The sequence below is a fragment of the Sorghum bicolor genome, chromosome 6, assembly GCF_000003195.3.
Source record: "Sorghum bicolor cultivar BTx623 chromosome 6, Sorghum_bicolor_NCBIv3, whole genome shotgun sequence".
Taxonomy (NCBI): domain Eukaryota; kingdom Viridiplantae; phylum Streptophyta; class Magnoliopsida; order Poales; family Poaceae; genus Sorghum; species Sorghum bicolor.
This window is the reverse complement of record NC_012875.2, coordinates 33223896-33247728: the sequence shown is the minus strand read 5'-3', so window position 1 is coordinate 33247728 and position 23833 is coordinate 33223896.

Here is a 23833-nt window from a genome sequence, read left to right as displayed (position 1 = left end):
ATATAAATAACGATACCTGGAATACTTCCCGGTTAAAATGCTGCATCGGTATTAATCTGTGCGCTTGCAGATCCCATTCATTATTTATTTAGAAGAGCAATTGCATATTTCAATACCGCGTCTCTCATGTCATGCTAGGGATGACAACTTGGCTTAAGTGGTGTGAGGGATAGGTTTGGCATTTTTGGCACCGTTACTAGATTTAGAGAACTTAGTCTACTTTTGGTAATGATGTTAAGAATACCCAACAGCTAGAACTTTCAAAGAAGGACAATTGCCCCCAAACTATGTGGGCCCTGTCTATCATCAGCCAGGATCACCAGTGGTCACAGCTCCATCGGCTACTACAGCCGCTGCGGGCACAGAGACTACAGTTCCTCCAAGCACATTAGGAGTCACTAACGCGCAATCTACACCGATGACAACCAATCCATCAACATCAGACGAATCAATCAAGCTTGCCACAGATCTGTTGGCATCGGCAATGTTGGGATCTGTTCCTCCTAACTGGTGGGGTTATGGTATGCCCCCTGAGATGATGTTGAAGACTCCTGGCACATCTCAAACGGCTGATATGAGAGGCAAGGCTCCTATGGCATCAGCACCTCCAAATTTGCCGATGAATCAGAGTCCCCAGTATACTACAACTACTACTACAAGACCTTACACTGGGAATTCTCAAGCTCCAATGTTCCAGATGTCTAACGCATCGGCAGTTTCAATGCCGACGCAACAGAGGTTTATGACTCAGCCAGGGTATGTCAATTCAATGATGATGCCCAATTTCCAGTCATCGGCAGGGTTCATGCTGATGAATGCTAATAGTGGATGGACATGGCAGCCAGTCTTTCCACAGATGCCTCAGCAGAGTCATCAGGCGGTAGGGTTCCAACAAGGACAAGTTCAACCTGGTTTTGAAAATCAAGGATTGATTAATCAGCCGATGAATCTTGGTTAACAGATTGGTGGTCAGATGATCAACCCCATGTTCCATGCAGATCTTGCACCTCAGCGGCATGTGGAAGCATATCAGCAGGTGCCAGAGCCACAACCGCCTCATCGGCAAGATGCCGATGCTTATTGGGCCGATAAGATAGCTGAAGTAATGAGAGACCAATTTGGGATAAAACCCAAAGTCAACACTTACTCGTACCGGACACCGTATCCTCCTGCATATGATCTAATTCCACTTCCAAATCGGTACAAGGTACCAGATTTCACTAAGTTTTCTGGGCAGGATGACACATCAACTATGGAGCACGTCAACAGATTCATCATTCAATGTGGGAAGCTGCTAACAGAGATGAATTGAGGGTTCATCTATTTTCATCATCTTTGTCTAGATCGGCCTTTACCTGGTTTATTTCGTTACCTCCCAACTCAGTGATCACTTGGACCGATCTAGAGAAACAGTTCCACAAGTACTTCTCTGGAGTTCATGAGAAGAAAATTACTGATTTAGTCAGGTTGAAGCAGCACAATGATGAATCGGTTGAAAGCTTTGTGCAAAGGTTACGGGAAGTCAAGAATAAATGTTATAGCCTGGTTCTGGATGATCGGCAGCTTGCCGATTTGGCTTTTCAAGGGCTGTTGCCACATATCAGAGACAAATACACTTCTCAAAAGTTCGAAAGTCTGAGTCACTTGGTGCAAAGCATTTCTGACCGAGATATTAAGCCTTTTGAACCCAAGAGAGCATGGAACAAAAAGGTATCATTTGTCGATGAGGCAGCAAGCTTAGATTCTGATGAAGAGCCACTCATCAGCTTAGCAGAGTGGGTGAAGAACAAAAAGCCAATGTCTTGCCCTTTTGGGCATAAAGAGCCAGAGAAGTTTGCATTTGATATCACCAAAGCCGATAGGATATTTGACTTTCTGCTTCAGGAAGGCCAGATCAAATTGTTACCCAATCATGTAATTCCATCGGCTGAGGAATTGAAGAAGATGAAATATTGCAAATGGCACAATGCGACTTCTCACAGTACCAATGAGTGCAAGGTCTTCAGGCAACAACTACAATCGGCTATAGAGTCTGGGAGAATCAAGTTTGATAGTTCTAAAGCTCAGAAGCCGATGAAAATTGATCAACATCCTTTCCCGACAAATATGTTGGATGCTAAGGGAAAGACCAAGGTCTTGACGTCAGAAGCAGCTGAAAGGAGTGCATCGGTGGATCCTCAGCATCAGATTACTGCTGCTGATGCTAAAGGAAAAGGTTTGATCTATGAGGGAACTAACTCAGGGAGGCCTCCCCGATCTGGTATTGTGATAACTCATAGAAGGCCTCGGGAGACTTGGTAGCAACGTGAAAATCGGTATCGGCGCCAGCAGGAGGATTATCGTCGGGAAGAAGAAAGACGCCGACAGGAGTGGAATCGGCATAGGGATCATTGGAATTGTCCGATCTTTATCCATTGTTGGGAGCAAAATATTAAGCTTCCTACTGTTAGAGACTACCCTGAATGCAATGGTTATGATCGGTATGACAGATCGAATCGGCAGTATCAGAACAATGACCGCTGATTTGATGGGCCAATTAGGGGGAGAACTTTAGTACATGATCGACTGGAGGGCAGGCTCAGTGTGCATGATAGACTTGGTCATTGTGTTGAATATTTTCCTAGGGACCGAGAAGAACTTGAGGAAATGGCTAATGCACGAGTTCCCGATGAGTTCATATTTTGCAGGGATGCCAATACTTATCGGACGGAGTCAAGGGAAAATCGTCGCCCATCGGTAAGGCAGCCACAACTTCCTCCATGGTGTCCAGAGGGGTTGACTAGGACACAGAAAAGGCGGTTGCGGCGTGAAAGACGAGAAGAGCTAAACAAAGGCGAGAATTCTGGCCAGTCTGGAGATCAGCAGCAACCGGATCCTAATGGAAAAGGTCCATCGGCAGATGTCAACATGGTATTTATGTTGCCGATGGAGTTCCTTGCGCCATCCAGTGATGTAGAGGGGCTGGATTTTTCCGATCAGATAGCTCAGTTGGCTCTGGATCCAATGACAGCTATCTTTGAAAAGCCTGCCGATGATGAAAGGCAGCACCTTAAAGCTTTGTTTGTCAGAGGAAGGGTTGATGGGCAGCCGATGACCGAAATACTTGTTGACGGTGGGGCTGCTATCAATATTATGCATTATGCAGTCTATCGAAAGCTTGGGAAAGGACATCAAGATTTGACCAAGACCGATATGATGCTAAAGGACTTTGAAGGAAATGTGTCTCCAGTTAAAGGGGCAATATGCGTCGAGTTGACCATCGGCAGCAAAACCTTGCCGACGACTTTCTTCATGATCGGTGGGAAAGGTGCTTATAATTTACTGCAAGGGAGAGATTGGATTCATGCCAATTGTTGCATCCCATCTACAATGCACCAATGCTTGGTTCAGTGGGTAGGTGACAAGATTGAGATTGTCCCGGGAGATTCTTCTTATGTTATTGCATTGGCAGAGGCAGATACTTATGAAAGAACCAGGTGTATCTCAGGGGAAGTTTGGGAGAAGGATTTCCTCAAAGTTGCTGATTATGAAATTCCACCGATCCAAGCAGTCGGTTCTGATGAAGAGTTTTAATGGATAGGTTCACCGATGATGGAAAGCTAGGGCAGGGGTTCACATCGGCCGATGATTTAGTAGAGGTAGATATAGGTAGTGGTGATAAACCTAGACCTACTTTCATTAGTGCTAAGTTAAATTCTGAGTGTAAGCAGCAGTTAACCGATTTGTTAAAGGAATATAAAGATTGCTTTGCTTGGGATTATACTGAGATGCCTGGTTTAGACCGATCGATTGTTGAACATCGGTTGCCTATCAAGTCTGGATTTCGGCCACATCAACAGTCAGCTCGCCGATGTAATCCTAATATTCTTCTTGATATTGAGGCCTAAATAACCAAACTTATTGAAGCTAAATTTATTCGGCAGTGTCAGTATTCCGAGTGGATTTCTAATATTGTCCCATTTTACAAGAAAAATGGGAAGCTTCGAGTTTGCATTGATTTCAGGAATCTTAACAAAGCTACGCCAATGGATGGTTACCCGATGCCGGTTGCCGATTTATTGGTTGATGCTGCGGCTGGGCATCAGATTATTAGCTTCATGGATGGCAATGCAGGATATAATCAAATATTCATTGAGGAAAATATTCCAAAGACTGCATTTAGATGTCCTGGTCATGTTGGGTTGTTTGAATGGATAGTCATGACCTTTGGTTTGAAAAATGCTGGTGCTACCTATCAGAGGGCTATGAATTTCATCTTCCATGAGTTCATCGGCAAGCTGGTGGAAATTTATATTGATGATGTGGTGGTTAAGTCTGGAGATTTCACAAAGCATCCTGCCAATTTGCGAAAGGTGTTGGAATGCACAAGGAAACATGGTTTAAAGATGAATCCCAATAAGTGTGCATTTGGTGTATCGGCAGGGCAGTTTCTTGGTTTCATGGTGCATCGTAGAGGAATTGAAATTAGTAGATGATCTATTGATGCTATCAACAAAATTGTTGCCCCTGCTAACAAAACTGAGCTCCAATCCTTGATCGGCAAATTAAATTTTATCAGGCAATTTATATCTAATTTATCTGGTAAAATTCGTGCTTTCAGTCCTTTGCTTAAATTGAAAGCCGATGAAGAGTTCATATGGGGGAAAGAGCAACAGTTGGCTTTAGATGAAATCAAGAATTACTTGGTAAATCCTCCGGTTTTAATTCCACCTTAGCAAGGAAAGCCCTTCAGATTATATTTATCTACTGATGGGATGGTCATCAGTTCGGCTTTAATTCAAGAATTTGAAGGGAAGGAGCGAGTGATTTACTATTTAAGGAGAAGATTGATCGATGCTGAAACCAGATATTCGGCTATTGAAAAATTATGTTTATGCCTATATTTCTCCTGCATTAAGTTGAGGCACTATTTACTATCGGCCGAATGCACTGTTGTATGCAATCTTGGTGTAGTCCGATATATGTTGTCTATGCCGATTATGAGTGGTCGGATCGGCAAATGGATTTTGGCACTGTCGGAATTCGATCTGCGGTACGAATCGGCTAAGGCGGTTAAGGGATAGATCATGGCCGATTTTGTGACTCAACATCGGGGTACAGTAGATACTTTGGAGATCGTACCTTAGACGCTCTTCTTTGATGGATCTACGTGTGACCGGGGGGCAGGAATTGGCATAGTGTTAATTTCCCCTAAGAGAAGGAAGTATGAGTTCTCTTTGCCGATTGTTGCCACATCAACGAATAATCAAGCCGAATATCAAGCTTTAATCAAGGGGTTAGAGTTGTTAAGAGAAATTCATGCTGATGCTGTTGAAGTCTTCGGGGATTCTATGCTGGTTATAAATCAATTGGCTGGAAGCTATGAATGCCGAAGTGAAGTCCTGATAACTTATTACGAAAAGAGTATACAACTGTTGAAGGAATTCAAAGATTTCTGATTAGAGCATGTTTCTCGATTACATAATGAGGAAGCTAATCGGTTGGCTCAGCATACCTCGGGATATCAGCCCATATTAAATACAATATCGTCAATCGGTGCCGATGATTGGAGAAAAGAAATCATTGATTATTTAAAGGATCCATCTAAGAAGGTTGAGAGACGTGTTCGGTTTCAAGCTGCCAAGTATGTGCTCCTCGAGGATGAATTATATTATCGAACAATCGATGGAGTTCTTCTCAAGTGCTTAGATGATGATGAAGCTAAAAGTTTGATGGGAGAAATCCATGAAGGAGTGTGTGGAGCACATCAGTCGGCTTTTAAGATGAAATGGATGATTAGGAGGAATGGGTATTATTGGCCAACCATACTTGAAGATTGCTTTAAATATTTCAAGGGGTGTCAAGGTTGTCAGAAATTCGGCAATATTCAAAGGGCACCCGCATCGGCCATGAATCCCATCATTAAACCTTGGCCGTTCCGGGGATGGGCTATTGATTTGATCGGCCAGATTTATCCACCTTCTAGCAAAGGGCATAAGTTCATCTTGGTTGCTACTGATTATTTCACCAAGTGGGTTGAAGCTATTCCTTTGAAGAAAGTCACATCGGCCAATATGATTGATTTTGTAAAGGAGCATATTATTTACCGATTTGGTATTCCTCAAACAATTACTACCGATCAGGGTACTATGTTTACATCGGGGGAGTTTGATGAGTTTGCAATCGGTATGGGAATTAAAGTGTTAAATTTTTCCCCTTATTATGCTCAAGCTAATGGGCAGGCCGAGGCATCTAACAAGGGAATTATCAAACTTATTAAACGGAAGATTGAAGAAAATCCTAGGAGGTGGCATACATTGTGGAATGAAGCTTTATGGTCATATCGGATGGCTTGTCATGGGTCGACCAAAGTTTCACCTTATCAATTGGTATATGGGCATGATGCAGTGCTACCTTGTGAAATTAAGACTGGATCGAGGTGACTCTGTTTTCAAGATTAGTTGACTACCGATGACTGTGCTACCTTGATGAAAGACGAATTGGATGATTTAGCAGGGCATCGGCTGAGGGCTTTGATAAGCATAGAAGAAAATAAAAAAAGAGTTGCCAGATGGTATGATAAGAAAGTAAAGGCTAAGGAGTTTGCCGATGGAGACTTAGTATGAAAACTAATCTTACCGATCGGGACTAAAAGTTTAAAATTTGGGAAATGGTCTCCCAATTGGGAGGGTCCTTATCGGATAAACCGATCTGCTCCTGGCAATGCCTATATTTTAGAAACTCTCGAAGGAGTTGAATTTCCCAGGGCGTTGAATGGTAAATACTTAAAGAAATATTATCCTAGCATATGGCTTGATGCATGAAAGTTTAAATGCCGATAACATTCCTATCGGCTGGATTAAAGTGTATCTGGAGCCGGACTTAATGTTTTAAAAGGTGCCGATAACAGTCCTATCGGCTAGGCCAAAATAATCAGGAGTGTTTAAAAGAATAGAGCAGGATATGCCGCCGATGAAGAATTTATATGCTCAGCAGAGCCTGGATCGTGGATATGGCGCGCAGACGAATCTGGTCGGCTTCTTCTATCTCCTTCATATCTTCATCGGCAGAGCCCTCCACTGGCTACAGTTTCTTCTTCATCTGCATTGCCTTGCGAGCTTGGATGTTTCGCTCCTGTTCAAGTGTCTTGATTGCTTCGGGCAGCTGGCTTTCTTCCTGTTGAGCTTGGGACAGAGATTCTTCCACTTGTTTGAGTTCCGCCAACAGGGCTTCTCTCTTTGCCGATAGATCAGAGATCTTTTGCTTCAGCACATCTCCTGAGGATTTCAGAATGCCGATGCTCATATGCTTGTCATCGACAAGGAGCTTTACTTTCATCATCTCCTCTGAGAGCTGGGCGCGAGTAGCTCTATCGGCAAGGCACTGAACAGCCTTTTGATACTGAAGCTGTCGACTCTCCAAGTGAGCCGCCTTGAAGAGGATCTCCTCGGCATCGGCAGGAATTTGGCCTCTCAGAGTCTTGAACAAGGCCTTGGCCGGATCGGAGTCATCAACCAATTGAGCCGTGTCTTGATGTAGGAGAGCCAACAAATCTTCCAACTTTGATCTAATCTCTGCCGATGAGATTCCAACCGCTCGAGAAGAACTTGCTTCCTCACCTTCATCCTTAGAGATTTCGATGAAGAAGGAGAACAAGCTGTCGGGAGAATCCTGTTCCTGAAAAGGAAGATAAAATAATTTATTTCATGATCAAGTATTGGTAATGACAAAAATAGAGATCAGGTAACTTACTTGTTTTAGAGCTATCTCTCGCCTCTGACTAGTTGAGGCCGATGGAACTACAGGCTGATCGGATGGAATTGCCGATGAGACTATGTCAGCTGAAAGATTAACAGAGTTAATTATAAAGTGGAAAAGTAGGGTCATCGGCAATAAATAGATAGTATGTTACCTTGAGGGGGTGCAGTACTTGTCTGAATCGAGAAGACTACCGATGCTATAATCAAGCTTGCTGGATCGGCCGTCTGCTCGTGTACATCAGCCGATGTTCCTTCTGGCTGAGGTTCTTCTGGCTGGAGTTCTTCTGTTTGGGGTTCTTCTTGTGGAGAAGAGGGAGACGATTCCACCGGGATCGGTGACCTTGGAGAAGGGGGAGGCGTTGCTGTTCTCTGATGCTTAGCTTGTGTTCTGGTGCTCTTGGAACCTTTTCTCTTTGGTTGGTGGGTCTGGGGGGCATCGGCAGTCGTACTTCTGGTCTTTGCCAATTTGCCAGTATGCTGATACAATGATGAAAGTTGTGTGAGTACAAGTGTAACAGGATATTGATGAGGTTCTAGTTAAAATAATAAAGTTAACGATAAAGTTCTCATGCTAGCCGATGTGTCCTGAAAAATTGTGTAAGTATAAGAATGGAATCAGTATAAGTTGAAGAATTTAAGAATTTACCTTGAAGGCTTGTGCCAAAGCAGTGGCAGCTACCGATGGGAATGTTTTCGTCCGCTTGGTGGTGACTTTCTTAAGACGCACACCCCGATGCATTATAGCAGCCAAGGTTGGGGCGTTGTTGCCGATCAAAGAAATTGGGCCCGATGGAAGGAGTTCAATCGGCATGCCACTCCTGCTGATTAATGGTGGCGTATCATCGACCTGTATACAACAAAGAAAGTAAGTTACCGATGGGAAATAAAAGTGAAAGGATTGAAGCATCGGTTTAAAGTACTTACAGTATTGTCAGGGACTTTGTATTTGGGGTCGATCATACCACGGTATGTGAGGGCCGATCTGCAGAACAAATGCTCTTTCCATTCTTCCCACCACTGTTTGTATGTCTGAGTAATGAAGAGGGCTGGGATCCAAGCCGATAGATCGACATCTGTATCAGCGTTTGGCGGAAGCTGAGCTACCCTGATCCATTCAAGATTGCTGGTGATAGTCTCCCTCGGCTTTATCACATCGGTGTAGCAAAGTGCGATCGGCAGTTGGTCGAAAGCCAGTTGGCGAGCTAGTGCTGATGGGTTATAAAATTTATAGGTCAGGTTAGAAGCTTTCCCACTGCCAAAGAAGTTCACCGGTATGGCCCTTGGGGTGATAATTGCCATCATCACGTCACGGTCCTTGTTGAGAGCATCATTGAAGGGGTGGAAGATCAGGGGAATTCTGGAATCTGGATCTTCATAAGGCATCCACACCCGCTGTCTCTGGTCAGACCTTCATCAGAGTCTGAAAGAATCGGCTAACCTGGTCTTCATTGCCACCAGTGCCAGGTAAGACTATGGTAGCCTTGCCAAAGTTCAAGGGAGAGGGAGTTGCTGATTCTTCTTCATCCAGTTCATGGTCCTCGGCTATGTCCCTGGGGAAGCGCTGTGCAAAAAGGTCGAATTCGAGGTGCTTGTGCATGTGGAGATTTAGCCACATGTTGATAAACCACCAAGGACCCCCTAAGTTGCCAATGGGTTGGCCGAGCAGGAGTTTCCTGGCTACTTGGTGGAGGAGATGATAAGGAGAGCCGAGCAGGTATCGGCCAAGCGGGAATCTGCCGCCATCGGCTAATCTTTCTGCTGCCGATAAGTAGATAGAAGTTGGTCCTGCCGATCGACCACAGAATACAAACTTATCTAGCCACATATTCAGGAAAGTGGTCTGTTCCTTTGGATTAACAGGTCCTGTTCTTCGGTATTTCTGAATATACCCAGACCAACCACCGATAGAGCGAGTTTCTACCTTAGAACTGGGTCTGGTGTCAAATAGATTGCTGTTATCGGCAGTGGATATATCTAAGCCGGTGAGCATGAGCACATCGGCAAGTGTAGGAGAAGCAGAGGCATGGCCAAAGACAAAAGCGTTGAGCGTGTCTGACCAAAAGTAGGAGGCAGCAATTGGTAGTGACTCATTCCTCTCCATATCGGCAAGAGACAACCTAATGCACTGATCTAATTATCGCTCACCCCATTGAACCTCATTTGAGTGGCTGACTCTCAAGAACCAATCCTTCCATCTCTTGGTAGGACTGGGCCAGGAACGGAAGGCATCTTTACATAGATCTAGGGACAAGTTTTCGGCTCTAAAACGAACTCTTTTTGTCTCTGCGTTTACCAGATCGGTGGGATCTGAGTTTCCTACCGGGCCAAGACATTGGAGGTGCGGTTGATCGGTAGGAATAACGATCTTATCAGCCAAATCCTAGAGGTTTTTGAGGATAAAAAGAAGAACAAAAAAGAAAAAGGGGTATTCAGTAAGATGAATTGCGGATGAATAGGAGTACAGTAAAGATGCGGAAAAGAAGGGTGGTGAACTGACCTCAGGCACGATGAAGTTGATGGCCATTTTCTCGCAAGAAAAAGGGTTGAAGACTTGGAGGACTGGTGAAGAAGGCCTTCGTTGGGGTTCTTGGAAACCTCGGATGGCACCGCCGCTGTGGAAGTGGGTTTTGGGCTGTAGAATGACAAGATGGAGAAGGAGTACCAGAGAAGGAAGTATTTATAGGACAAAACGGGCAAGGGCAAATCTGACTTATCTCTTCGCCGCATCCGTGAAATCTGAGGGTGCTCGGGTGGATATGGTAACTGTTCGCACGATAATCAAGGGATTGCGCAGATGATTTGACGGCAAGCGGTCATGATTCTGGAGATATTTCACTGTACAAGATCTCTTGGTCAGTCCATCGGCAGTTCCCTCTAATGGTAATATTGCCGATGGGCGCATAAAGTGGAAAGGTTTAGTCCGGGAGGTTGAGGAATTCGAGGAATATGCAAGAGAATTGGGCCAAGGTTGTTCGGATTTGATGAACGGTTACCAAATTAGGAGAATTAATTGCGGAAAGGCATCATTACTGTAGAGAATTTTGGAGCATTAATGATTTTATACTCCGAAATTAGGGGGCATCTATTGACACCATTTTTGGACATGTACCCGGGAATCAGTAAAGTATAGATCGGCAGATGGAGCAACGGTACCTAGTCTGCAGGGAAGTTGCCGATGAAGGTGGTTGCCGATGAAGAGACAGTTGAATGTGACTAAATCCAGAGGTGGTGACGTGTTCGTGCCGATGATCAGTATTAGTGTTTGCCGATGGCCATAACAGGAGGTCTGGCGATGACTCTGAAGGAAAGCGTGGAGATTGCCGATTGATCTGTGGCGGTGTCCCGATCAGTTACAGAAGGATAGTTTTATGTTTTCCTTAGTTATTTAAATTCGTTTTGTATACGGATTCCGTTTAATTTGGAATTTGAGTCCTAGTCGTGTCTGATTGTAGCTCTTTGAACAGGGTATAAATGTAGACCCTAGGGCCTTGTAATGAAAAATCTATCAATCAATCAAACACAAGTTTTTTTACTCATATTCCAGCATCTACTTTTCCGACGACTTCGTCATATTTTTCCTTTTTACTACGAGTTCTTAGGAATTCATCGACTTAAGCTCGGCGAGTTCTCAAGTTCCGCGTGAGCACCTCTTGGCCTTGACATCCGGGCGCATCGCTGTTGTCGGGACCAAAGTGTTCGAGTTATCACCTTTGCCGATAGTAATGTCAAATCGGCTGGCACGCCTTAACTTTTAAATCGGGTATTAGCCCTTTGTGTTTGCAGATCAGCTTTTGCACCAACAGCTGTGGATCCGTCAAAGGTATAGGAAGTCATGGACTGGAAGGCACCAACTTCTGTCTCGGAAGTTCAAAGCTTTCTTGGCCTAGCCGGGTATTACCGTCGTTTCATACCCGACTTTTCCAAGATTGCTAAGCCAATGACCAGTTTGCTACAAAAGGATCATAAGTTTGTCTGGACGGAAGGGTGTGAACTAGCCTTCCGCACCTTGCGAAAGTTGCTAACCACCGCTCCCATTCTGGCGCAACCCAATATCGAGAAGCCTTTTGATGTGTTTTGCGACGCATCGAAAAGTGGTTTAGGATGTGTGCTGATGCAAGATGGTAGAGTTATAGCTTATGCTTCACGACAGTTGAGAAAGCACGAAGTCAACTACCCAACTCACGACCTCGAGTTAGCAGCAGTGGTGCACGCTTTGAAGATCTGGTGGCACTATTTGTTAGGAAATAAGTGTCATATCTACACAAATCATAAAAGTCTGAAGTACATCTTCACTCAGTCCGAGTTGAATATGAGGCAACGAAGATGGTTGGAGCTGATCAAAGATTCCGATCTAGAAGTGCACTATCATCCAGGCAAGGCTAACGTGGTAGCAGACACTTTGAGTCGCAAACCGCACTATCAAGTGGTTCAACCGTTGTTTGAGGATGGTTTCAATCTAATGCATCCTGAAGTCTTATGTCACATACAGCTCAGTTGTTCACTTGAAAGTCAAGTCATCGAGGGTCAGAAAACAGACAAGGGTATTTTCCACATCAAAGAAAAGATCAAAAACGACCCAAAAACTCAGTTCCGGGTTGATGAAAAAGGGGTATTGTGGTTTCAGCACCGGCTGGTAGTTCCGAAGAATCGGGAATTAAAGAATCGCATCATGGATGAAGCACATCTCTCCAAGCTTTCTATTCATCCTGGCAGTAGTAAGATGTATCAAGACCTAAGATCTCACTTTTGGTGGACTAAACTGAAGAAAGAGATAGCAACATATGTGGCCCGTTGTGACACATGTTGCAGAGTCAAGGCTATACATATGAACCTGCAGGTCTGTTGCAACCATTGTCAGTCCCAGAGTGGAAATGGGAAGAGGTCAGTATGGACTTTATCACAGGTTTACCGACAACACGAAAGGGGAATGACTCGATTTGGGTAATCATCGACCGATTGACCAAGTCGGCTCATTTCATTCCTGTTAAGAACACGTACCGACCTCCTGAGTATGCTGATATATACATAGCTGAGATCGTCAAGCTACATGGTATTTCTAAGACCATCATATCAGATAGAGGACCGTAGTTCACTGCTCATTTCTGGGAACGAATGCATAAGAGTTTGGGGACTAGTCTGGTAAGGAGTACCGCATATCATCCCCAAACTTCAGGTCAAACGGAAATACTCAATCATGTGCTCGAAGATATGTTGAGGGCCTGTGTGTTATCATCCAAGGGATCATGGGAATCATGGTTACCTTTGGCTAAATTCTCGTACAATAATAGCTATCAGGAGAGTATCAAGATGGCTCCATTCGAAGCTTTATATGGTCGAAGATGCAGGGCTCCATTAAACTGGGTTGAACCTGGTGAAAGGAGATACAATGGTATCGACATCGTGAACGAAGCTGAGAAGAAAGTACAAATTATACAACAACACATGAGAGCGGCGCAATCACGATGGAAGAGTTATGCAGACAAGCGAAGAAGACCACTCGAGTTCAATTTAGGTGACTATGTTTACCTCAAGGTTACGCCAATGAAGAAAGTTCAGCGTTTCCGAGTTCGAAGCAAGCTTGCACCCCGATATGTGGGACCGTATCAGATACTAGAAAGAGAAGGCCTTGTGGCCTACAAGATCCAGTTACTAGAGGAGTTGAGCTCGATCTTTCTAGTTTTCCATGTGTCACAGCTGCGAAAATGTTTGAAAGTACCTGAGCAAAGGATTGAACCTCGAGGAATCAAGATAAAGGTAGACTTAGAGTATAAAGAACAACCGGTGGGTATCGTAGATACCAAGGAGCGGTAACCCGGAATAGAGTTGTCAAGACTTACAAGGTGGTGTGGAGTCATCACGACAATAGAGATGCCACCTGGGAAACCGAGGATTACCTAAAAATAGTTTACCCAAAGTTTCATAAGAAATGGTTAGTAACCCAAATCTTGGGACGAGATTTCCCTAAGGGGGGAAGGGCTGTACCACCCTTGGTGTTAAGCATGCACTTAGTCTCATAAACCATCCACAAGCATTCTCATCAAGCATAGCATCACATGAGCATGTCATTCATTCAAGTGTGATTTTATGTGCTTCACTTTATGTGAATTAAATATGGTAAAAATATTATGCTTGTTTCTAAAATTCTTGAAATGTCCAAATTAGGTTGAAATATGTGTTAGGGGATTTAAGAGTAATTTTGTGATATTTTTGGAGCTATAGAAATTGAGAAATGGAATTTATACAAAAATCCCTAAAAATGAATTTATTAAAAACGTAGGACTAGTTTTAATTTGTGATTCAAATTCTATTTGGAATTTGGCTTTGCTTATTAGAACAAAGTTGTAGAGAATTTTGTGGGGAACAATTCTTTTTTACTCCAACCCCTAAAAAGTTTTGTAAAAGCTTCAAAAGTCTCATTTAAGCTTTTTGGGAAAATAATTTCGAAAAAAAGGAAAGGGGGCAGGCGCTGCTGGGCCGACCCGCCTCCGTTTCGGCCCAGCCAGACAGCGCGGCCCGGTTTCCCCTCCCTCTCTCTCCCGCGCGCGGACGCCCGCCTTCGTCACCCGACGTCGGCCACGTGGCGGCCGTACGTCGGCGTCGTGGACGCGCCGCGGCCGATCGGCCTTAACCTGGTCGAGACGCCGCCCCGCGCCCCCAGGCCACTCCATTCTGTCCCGTCCCCGCTCCCCTCTCCTTCCTCCGCTCACGAGCGCAGCATCCGCAGCAACTCCGCCGCAGCGCCAACGCCGGAGAGCTCCGCCGCTCACCGCCGGCCACGCCAGTGACCCATCCTCGGCGCCAAAACCACCGCTGCACTCGTCTTCGCCGCGGTAAGCCTCTGCGCACGCTCTACCGAGGTGAGAGACCGCCGCACGCCCTGAATCGCTCGCCGGAGTTTCCCCGACCTCGTCGGAGTGCTCCGCTGCGTCGCAACTTACTCATTCTTGCCTCGTTTCGCTTGCTTTCGAGCGCGTTAGGTTCGTAGCTCGGTGAGGAAGCTCGGACGAGTACCCGCGCGCGTTCTACCGCACCAGAGCACCCTGGCCACGGCGAGCAGCGCCGCCGTGCCGCCATGCATGCTCGCGGGGGTGCTCCGGTCATCTTCCGGCCGATCCAAGGGCACCCTTGGGTGTGCCTCGCTACGGGGAGCACGTTGGTGCTCACCCCGTGGCCGGAGACCTCGCCGTCGGCGAGAGCCGGCCGGCCGAAGTCGGCCGGAGTGCGGCGTGGCTGACCCGTGGGGCCACGACCCCTGGGTCCCGCCTGTCAGCGCCTCTGCAGGTGTGAATTTGGGTGGATCTAGCGTTTTCTGTCTGTTTTTCTTAAATAAAGGTTTTCAGAATTTGATTAAATCTTGTATATTTCATAACTTCAGTTCTACAGCTTCAAAATTGATGAAATAAATTTTGATGAACTCTATAATTCCAGATCTATACTTTGGTGTGGTTGCATGTTATATTTGAAAAACTTTTCTGTACAAATATATTTAATCCATGTTTTTGCTAAAAATTGGAAAATGCACAGTAATTAAAATATAGCTCAGAAAAATATGAAACTTATTTTGTTGGCTCTGCATGGGTGAGTAGGCTCTGGGAAAAATATGTTACACATTATTTGCTGTATGAGTTAATTTATGGTGATTTAAATACTTGCATGGCCGTGGTTTATGATTTTTAATAAATAAATGGATCATGCAATTAATCTGGAAAATTTTGTGGATGTTTCTTATGTTAACAAGTAATTTATAAAAATATGAAATCTGTTGTTTGACACTTGGTCAACAGTAGGGTATTTATACTTGCTTATATGGATTAATCTTGTGATTTTTGTAGCCCAAAATAAATATCCAAATATTATGAGAAATTCATGGTAGACTTTATGGTTGACTGGTGATCTGCTATAATTTTTGTGGAATTTATTGATAGACAGAAATATATGCTACTTTTGTAGGCCTAAAAGTGGATAAATAAATTATGAATTGTTATACATAGATTAAATAAAGTAAGAGGGTGTTTGGTGTATCTTTGAAGCATCATGTGAGCTTGCTGGTTAACCAAGAAGACAACTTGTAGAAGAGAATGTAATAGATGTGTAGTTCGATTACATGTTCTTGGATGATGTTGACTACCTTGTAGAAATAACCACCTATATCATCTATGCACCATGTCATAGTCATCTGTTACCCACTTGCATAAGCATTGCATCCCGGGCATCACGCACTCCACTCATGAGCACACATACATCATACAGGCTCGCAGGAGAACGAGGTGGGACCCGAGGAGCCGGGGGAGACACAGGAGCAGGAACCTCTGGGAGGACCGGAGCTCGGAGAAGAGCTGCAGGAGTGCCCGGATCACAAGCCGAGCACGTTTGAGAAAGGCAAGCCCCGGAGCATTCTAAGTCTCCATATTCTTGCTAACTTATATGATATGTTATGCCTGTTCTACTATGTTGCATTTAAGTGATAGGAATTGCTTGATACCGTTGATGCATATGTACTCCTTGATATCACCACTTGTTTATCTACCTTGTCCTATGTAGATAGGCATGGAGTCTATGGTTAGCTTGCTTAGTCCGGTAGAAGTCGGGTGATTTCCTGTCACCTGCGAGATATAGGTGGACACCTGTTTGATTAGTTGTAATTGCTATGGGGAAGAATAACCAAGTGAGGAAAGGAATTTGAGACCGGGCAGGGTCTTATGGTGGGTTGACCATAGTGCCCCTGCCTGTGTCGATTAAGGACCGATCGTTGACGGCCCTCTTGTCATGTTGAACGCATGCCCCACACTTAGCTGGAAGGATAAGTCGTTCCAACCGTGAAGCCTGAACACTATCCGGGCCGGGAGTCGAGCCGCCATGCGCTGTATTGGTGATGGTTGAGGAGAGCGACGAGGGCGCGGCGCGCAACCTTGGCATACCTTGGATACCTCGGTCGCCGAAACGGTCCTCGGGTACTGGCGGTGCCTGCCGAACCCGCGAATTGGTCCTGGATAGTGTAACACGGTGATCTGTAGCTCACTTGATCAGTGAGTGTGGTTTGTGTGGGGAATAACTCGCCAGCTGGTTAGAAATCGATTCGAATCGCCATCGCTCCTAGATAGTGAGCACTTGACATGAGCTTCGTCCTCGTAGTAAGGACTGTGGAACACTTGGGTTATGATGATAAATCGTTTATGAATGCTATGATGAGGTACCATCATATTTCTACACTTGTTTGTAATAGTACAGGTGCAAACCTAGATAATAGGTAATGATATTATCAAACTTGAGCTAATTAAGAGAAGAATGGTCTCTAGGCTATGCTTAGTGGAATAATGCTTTTATGCAAAAAGTCTTAGCTACCCCACCATACAGCCTTCATGATCCATGAAGAGTCTTTATTTTTAGTTATGACGGGTGAGTCTAGCTGAGTACATTCTCGTACTCAGGGTTTTATTCTCATGTTGTTTTGCAGATGGTCAAATGTACTATGGTTATTGCATCCTCTGCTTGTTCCCAGCAATGGGCGATGACTAGACCAAGGGCGATGGTCACTCCACCTTCTCTTTTGCTTTTGTGGGAATGACCGAACTATGGCACTGTACCAGACTAAATGTGTGTGTGATATTTTCGAACTATGAAGCTTCCGCTACTTGAGAACTTGGTTTGTAATAATTTTAAGTACTCCGATGTATTTTTATGAATGTGGTAAACTAGATGTAATCATGAATGGTGACTGCTGAACTTATTACGATCTTGGCTGTATGTACGAATTGTGGTTTGAAATCCTTCGAGATTTCACGGACTACCGGGATTATACGGGCTTAAGCTCGGTCGTTTGACTGTGCAAATGGTCACTATCAGGCTTAATATCTTATAATTTGGGCGGTTCTGTTACAGGAAGAATGGAAAGAGCATCTGTTCAAGGTATCGGCTCATATGTACCGCAACATGATCGATCCCGAGCATGAAGTCCCCGGTGATGTTGTAAGTTTCTTTTCCGATACTCGATATTTTTGTTAACTTTAATTCTATCGGTAACTTACCCCCTTTTATTTCAATAGGTTGACGACCCAGCACCGACAATGGGCAGAAGTAGGAAGCCGATCAACCTTCTCCCATCATCCCCAGTTTCTTTGATGGGTCACAACGCGCCAAGCCTAGCAGTCCTGATGCACCGAAACATCTGCTTCAAGAAGACGATCACCAAACGGTCGAAAACTTCTCCATCAGTAGCTGCCACCACGCTAGCACAAGCTTTCAAAGTAAGATTTTCAAATTTCTATTATACCAATTTCATCCCATATTCACATTATTCTTTCAGGGTGCATCGGCCACGACTGGAACGTCATGGGTAACTTTGTTTTGTACCAAGCATTCTATTCTTTCAAATTCCAACAATATTTTTTCTGCTTTTACATCTAACCCATAGAACTTTGATTTTTTTTGTAATAGCAGACCGGCGCATCGGCAAGGACCAAGAGCACTCAATCATCGGGTGCTGATGACTCCTAGCCTAGTCAAGCTCTCCCTAAGAGAAAGGGCTCAAAAAGCACCAAGACCCAGCCAAAGCGACAGAAGACAGCACCATCCTCTCCACCTCATCTAGCATCCCAGATTCAAGCAACACCTTCTTCTCCACCTCATCCAGTGCCTCAAACGCAAATAGACCCAGTCGATGTATCTCAACAGGTCACCAATCCAGTTGATCTAGGCACATCATCGGCCGTTCTCCCTGACCAGACAGTTGTTATCCCTCCTCAAGGTAAAGTACTTGTTGATGCAAAAGCTGATCTACGGACACAAAGGGCTAATACCCGATTCAAACGTTAAGGCGTGCCGGCCGATTTGACCTTACAATCGACAAAGGTGGTAACTCGAACACTTTAGTCCCGACAACAGCGATGCTCCCGGATGTCACGGCCAAGAGGTGTTCACGCAGAACTTGAGAACAAGCCGAGTTTGACTCGATGAATTCCTAAGAACTCGTAGTAAAAAGAAAATATGACGAAGTCGTCGAAAAGTAGATGCTAGAATATGTGTAAAAACTTGTGTTTTATTGATTGATAGATGTCTCGTTACAATGCCATGGGGTCAAAATTTATACCCTGTCCCAAAGAACTACAACCAGACACGACTAGAACTCGAATTCTAAATTAAACGGAATCCATATACAAAACGAAATCTAATAACTAAGGAAAAGATTAAACTATCCTCCACAACCGATCGGTACACTGTTATGAGCCAACCGGCAACCCCTGCATCTTTCTCCATGACCATCGGCAGACCGCCTTCCACTGTCATCGGCAACCATCAGTCCTTGTCATCGGCATGATCCCATCACTACTTCCTGGACATAGTCATATTCCGTCGTTCTCCCATCGGCACCAACCCCATCGGCAACTCATCTGCAAACCAGCCACCATCTTCCTGCTTGCCGATCTACTCCTCATTAACTCCAGATACGTATTCAAAGATATGTGTCCAAAAACGGTGTCAACAATACTGATCACATAATCTTTACCGATGACTTATTTTATAAATACCATCGTCACCCTTGGTAAATTTCAGTTGAAGATATTCCATCGGCAGCTCTAGCCGATCAAATTATAGTGCAAGCTTCATCTCCATGCCAGACACAAGAGATTGCTTTAAAATAAGTAAGTCATTTGATCCATCAGACTTTGCATTATCGATACTTAATTCTGGTTAACTTATCCTCTTCTTTCCCTAGGAGCAAGATTCTCCCGATAGCTTGTTCTCCTTTGCCATCGACATCTCTGATGATGAAGGTGAAGAAGAAAGCTCTTCATTAGCACTTGGAATCGCATCGGCAGAGATCAAATCCAAGCTGGAAGACTTACTGGCCCTATTACAGGAAGACACAGCTCAGCTGGTAGATGATTCTGATCTAGCCAAAGTCATATTTAAGACTCTCCGTGGCCAAATTCCTGTCGATGTCGAGGAGATGCTCTTCCAAGCGGCTAACCAAGAGAGTCGCCAGCTTCAATACCAAAAGGCCGTCCAACGCCTTGCCGATAGAGCCACTCACACCCAGCTTAAAGAGGGGATGCTGCAAGTGAAGCACGCTGCCGATGAAAAGCATAAGAGCATCAGCATTCTGCATTCTTCAGGTGATGAATTAAAACAGAAGATTTCTGATCTATCGGCAAGAAGAGAGGCCTTGCTTGCTGAGCTTAAACAAGTGGAGGAAGCTTTGTCCCAGGCTCAATAGGAAGAAAGTCAACTACCCGATGCGCTCATCTTCAACAAGAGAGGGATGCACAAGCTTGCAAGGTATTGCAAATGAAGAAAAAGTTGAAACCAGTGGAATGCTCTGCCGATGAAGATGCCAAAGAAATAGCGGAAGCCAATCAGATTCGCCTGCCTGTCATATCGGCCATCCAGACTTTGCTGAACGTGTAAATCCTTTCATCGGCAGTATGCCTCATCAGTTCTTTTGAAAACACCAGTATTTGATCAAGCCGATAGGATTGTTATCGACACCTAAACTTCTTATGCATTGCTTCAGACACACTATCATTTCATCCAGCAGATAGGACTGTTATCGGCATATATATACTTTTATGCATTAACCCAGATACTGGGGTAGTATCTTTTTAAGTACTTTCCATTTAACGCCCTTTGGAATTCAACTCCTTCGAGAGTTTCTAAAATATAGGCGTTGCCTGGGGCAGACAGATTTATCCGATAAGGACCTTCCCAATTAGGAGACCATTTTCCAAATTTTGAGCTTTTAGTCCCAATCGATAAAACTAATTTCCAAACCAAATCCCCATCGGCAAATTCCTTGGCCTTCACCTTTTTATCATACCACTTAGCCATTCTCTTTTTGTTTTCTTCTATGCTAATTAAAGCTCTTTCATCAGAGTATAGTCATCGATAGTTAATTGATCCTGAGAAAGCATTCACCTAGAACCAGTTTTAATTTCCAAGGTAGTACTGCATCATGTCCATACACTAGTTGATAAGGTGACACTTTGGTTGAATCATGACATGCCATCCGATACGACCATACGGCTTCATGGCTTTTGCCGTAGCTTGCTTCTGCTCATCTCTGAGATTGGCTTCCGTCACGGGAATAACGTTCTCCAAGTCAGAATCGGTGTTCGACATATTGATCTTGATCTTGAATCTCTGTCCCACTGGGCATGCCAAAAGATGTGTTGATGCAAAAGCTGATCTGTAAACACAAAGGGCTAATATCCGATTTAAACGTTAAGGCGAGCCAGCCGATTTGACCTTACAATCGACAAAGGTGGTAACTCGAACACTTTAGTCCCGACAACAGCGATGCGCCCGGATGTCACGGCCAAGAGGTGTTCACGCGTAACTTGAGAACACGTCGAGTTTCACTTGACGAATTCCTAAGAACTCGTAGTAAAAATAAAATATGACGAAGTCGTCGAAAAGTAGATGCTAGAATATGTGTAAAAACTTGTGATTGATTGATTGATAGATGTCTCGTTACATTGCCACGGGGTCAAAATTTATATCCTGTCCCAAAGAACTACAACCAGACACGACTAGAACTCAAATTCCAAATTAAACGGAATCCGTATACAAAACAAACTCTAATAACTAGGGAAAAGATTAAACTATCCTCCACAACCGATCGGTACGCTGTTATGAGCCAACCAGCAACCCCTGCATCTTTCTCCATGACCATCGGCAGACCGCCTTCCACCGTCATCGGCAACCATCAGTCCTAGTCATCGGCATGATCCCGTCACTACTTCCTGGACTTAGTCATATTCTGTCGTTCTCCCATCTGCACCAACCCCATCGGCAACTCATCTGCAAACCAGCCACCATCTTCCTGCTTGCCGATCTACTCCTCATTAACTCCAGATACATATTCAAAGATATGTGTCCAAAAACGGTGTCAACACATGCCCCCCATTTTCAGAGTATAAAATAATTAATGCTCTGAAACTCTCCTCAGTAATGACGCCTTTCCATAATTACTCCTTCCGATTAGCAATTAATCATCAAATCTGAACAACCTCAGCCCGGTCTTACAACATGTACCTCGAATTTCCCAACTTCTCGAACCGAGTCTCCCCATAATGCGCTCATCAGCAATATTACCGTTAGAGAAGACTGGTGATGAACCGACCAGGCGATCTTACACAGTAAGATATCTTTAAAACGACCGCTTGCTGTCAAATCAACTACGCAATCCCTTGATTATCGTGCGAACAGTTACCATATCCACCTGAACACCCTCAGATTTTACGGATGTGGCAAAGAGATAAGTCAGATTTGCCCCTACCTTTTTTGTCCTATAAATACCTCCTTCTCCGGTACTCTTCCTCCATCTTGTCATTCTACAGCCTCAAATCCAGCCTCCTGGCGGCGGCACCGTTCGAGAACTTCAAGAACTCCGGCAACAATTTCCTTCAGCAATCCTCCGAGTCTTCGATCTCTTCCTTCTTTCGAGAAGAAATGGCCATCAACTTCGTCTTCTCTGAGGTCAACTTACCACCCCCTTCTTTTATGCTTTTGCTGTACTCCTGTTCATCTACAAATCTATTTACTGAGTACCTTTTTTTCTTTTTTTCTCCTTTTTTGTTCCTTCATCCTCCAAACCGCTTAGGAGTTGGCCGATAAGATCGTGATTCCTACCGATCAACCTCACTTCCAGTGCATTGGTCCATTGGGAAACCCAGATCCCACCGATCTGATAAACGTAGAGACAAATAGGATCCCTTTTAGAGCCAAAAATTTCTCCTTAGATCTGTGGAAAGATACTTTCTGTTCCTGGCCTAGTCCCACCAAGGGATGGAAAGACTGGTTCCTGAGAATCGGCAATTCAAACGAAGTCCAGTGGGGTGAACAGAAATTGGACCAGTGCATTAGGCTATCCATTGCCGATATGGAGAGGAACGAGTCGCTGCTGATAGCTGCCTCATACTTTTGGTCAGACACCCTTAATGCTTTTGTGTTCGGCCATGGTCCTGCTTCTCCTACTCTTGCCGATGTGCTTATGCTCACTAGCTTAGATATATCAACTGCCGATAGCAGTCATCTGTTTAATAATAAGCCTAGTTCCAAGGTGGAAACTCGCAGCATCGGCGGTTGGTCTAGGTACATTAAGAAGTACCGAAAAACAGGATTTGTTGGGGAAAGGGAACATGCCATTTTTCTAAATATGTGGCTAGATAAGTTTGTATTCTGTGGCCGATCGGCAGGGCCAACCTCTGTCTATCTATCGGCAGCGGAAAGACTGGCCAATGGTGCCCGATTTCCTCTTGGCCGATATTTGCTTGGCTCTGTCTATCACCTCCTCCATCAGGTAGCTGAGAAACTCCTGCTAGGGCAACCCATCGGCAACTTAGGGGGACCATGGTGGTTCATCAATATGTGGCTCAGTGTTCATATGCATAAGCGCCTTGGATTCGATCTTTTTGCATAGCTCTTTCCCAGAGACATAGCCGAAGATTATGAATTGGATGATGAAGAATCGGCAACTCGCCCCCCTTTGAACTATGGTGAAGCTGCCATAGTTTTACCTGGTACTGGTGGGAATGAAGACCAGGTCAGCCGATTCTTCCAGACTCTCTATGAGGGTCTGACCAAAGACCAGCGGGCATGGATGCCCTATGAGGATACAGAGACCAGATTCCCACTCACTTTCCACCCCTTCGATAATGCCCTCAACAAGGACCATGATCTGATGATGGCAATTATCACTCCGAGAGCTATACCAGTAAACTTCTTTGGCAGTGGGAAAACTTCTAATCTCACCTATGAGTTTTATAATCCATTGGCATTAGCTCGTCAACTGGCCTTCGAACAGCTGCCGATTGCACTCTGCTACGCCGACGTGGTGAAGCCAAGGGAGACCATAACTAGCGGTCTTGAGTGGATCAGAATAGATCAACTCCCACCAAATGCCGATACGTCAGACATTGATTTATCAGCTTGGATCCCAGCTCTCTTCATTACTCAGGCATACAAACAATGGTGGGAGGAATGGAAAGAGCACCTGTTCTGCAGATCGGCCCTTACATACCACGGTATGATCGACTCCAAATACAAAGTCTCCGAAAACACTGTAAGTTTTCAACCGATGCCTCAATTCTTCTATT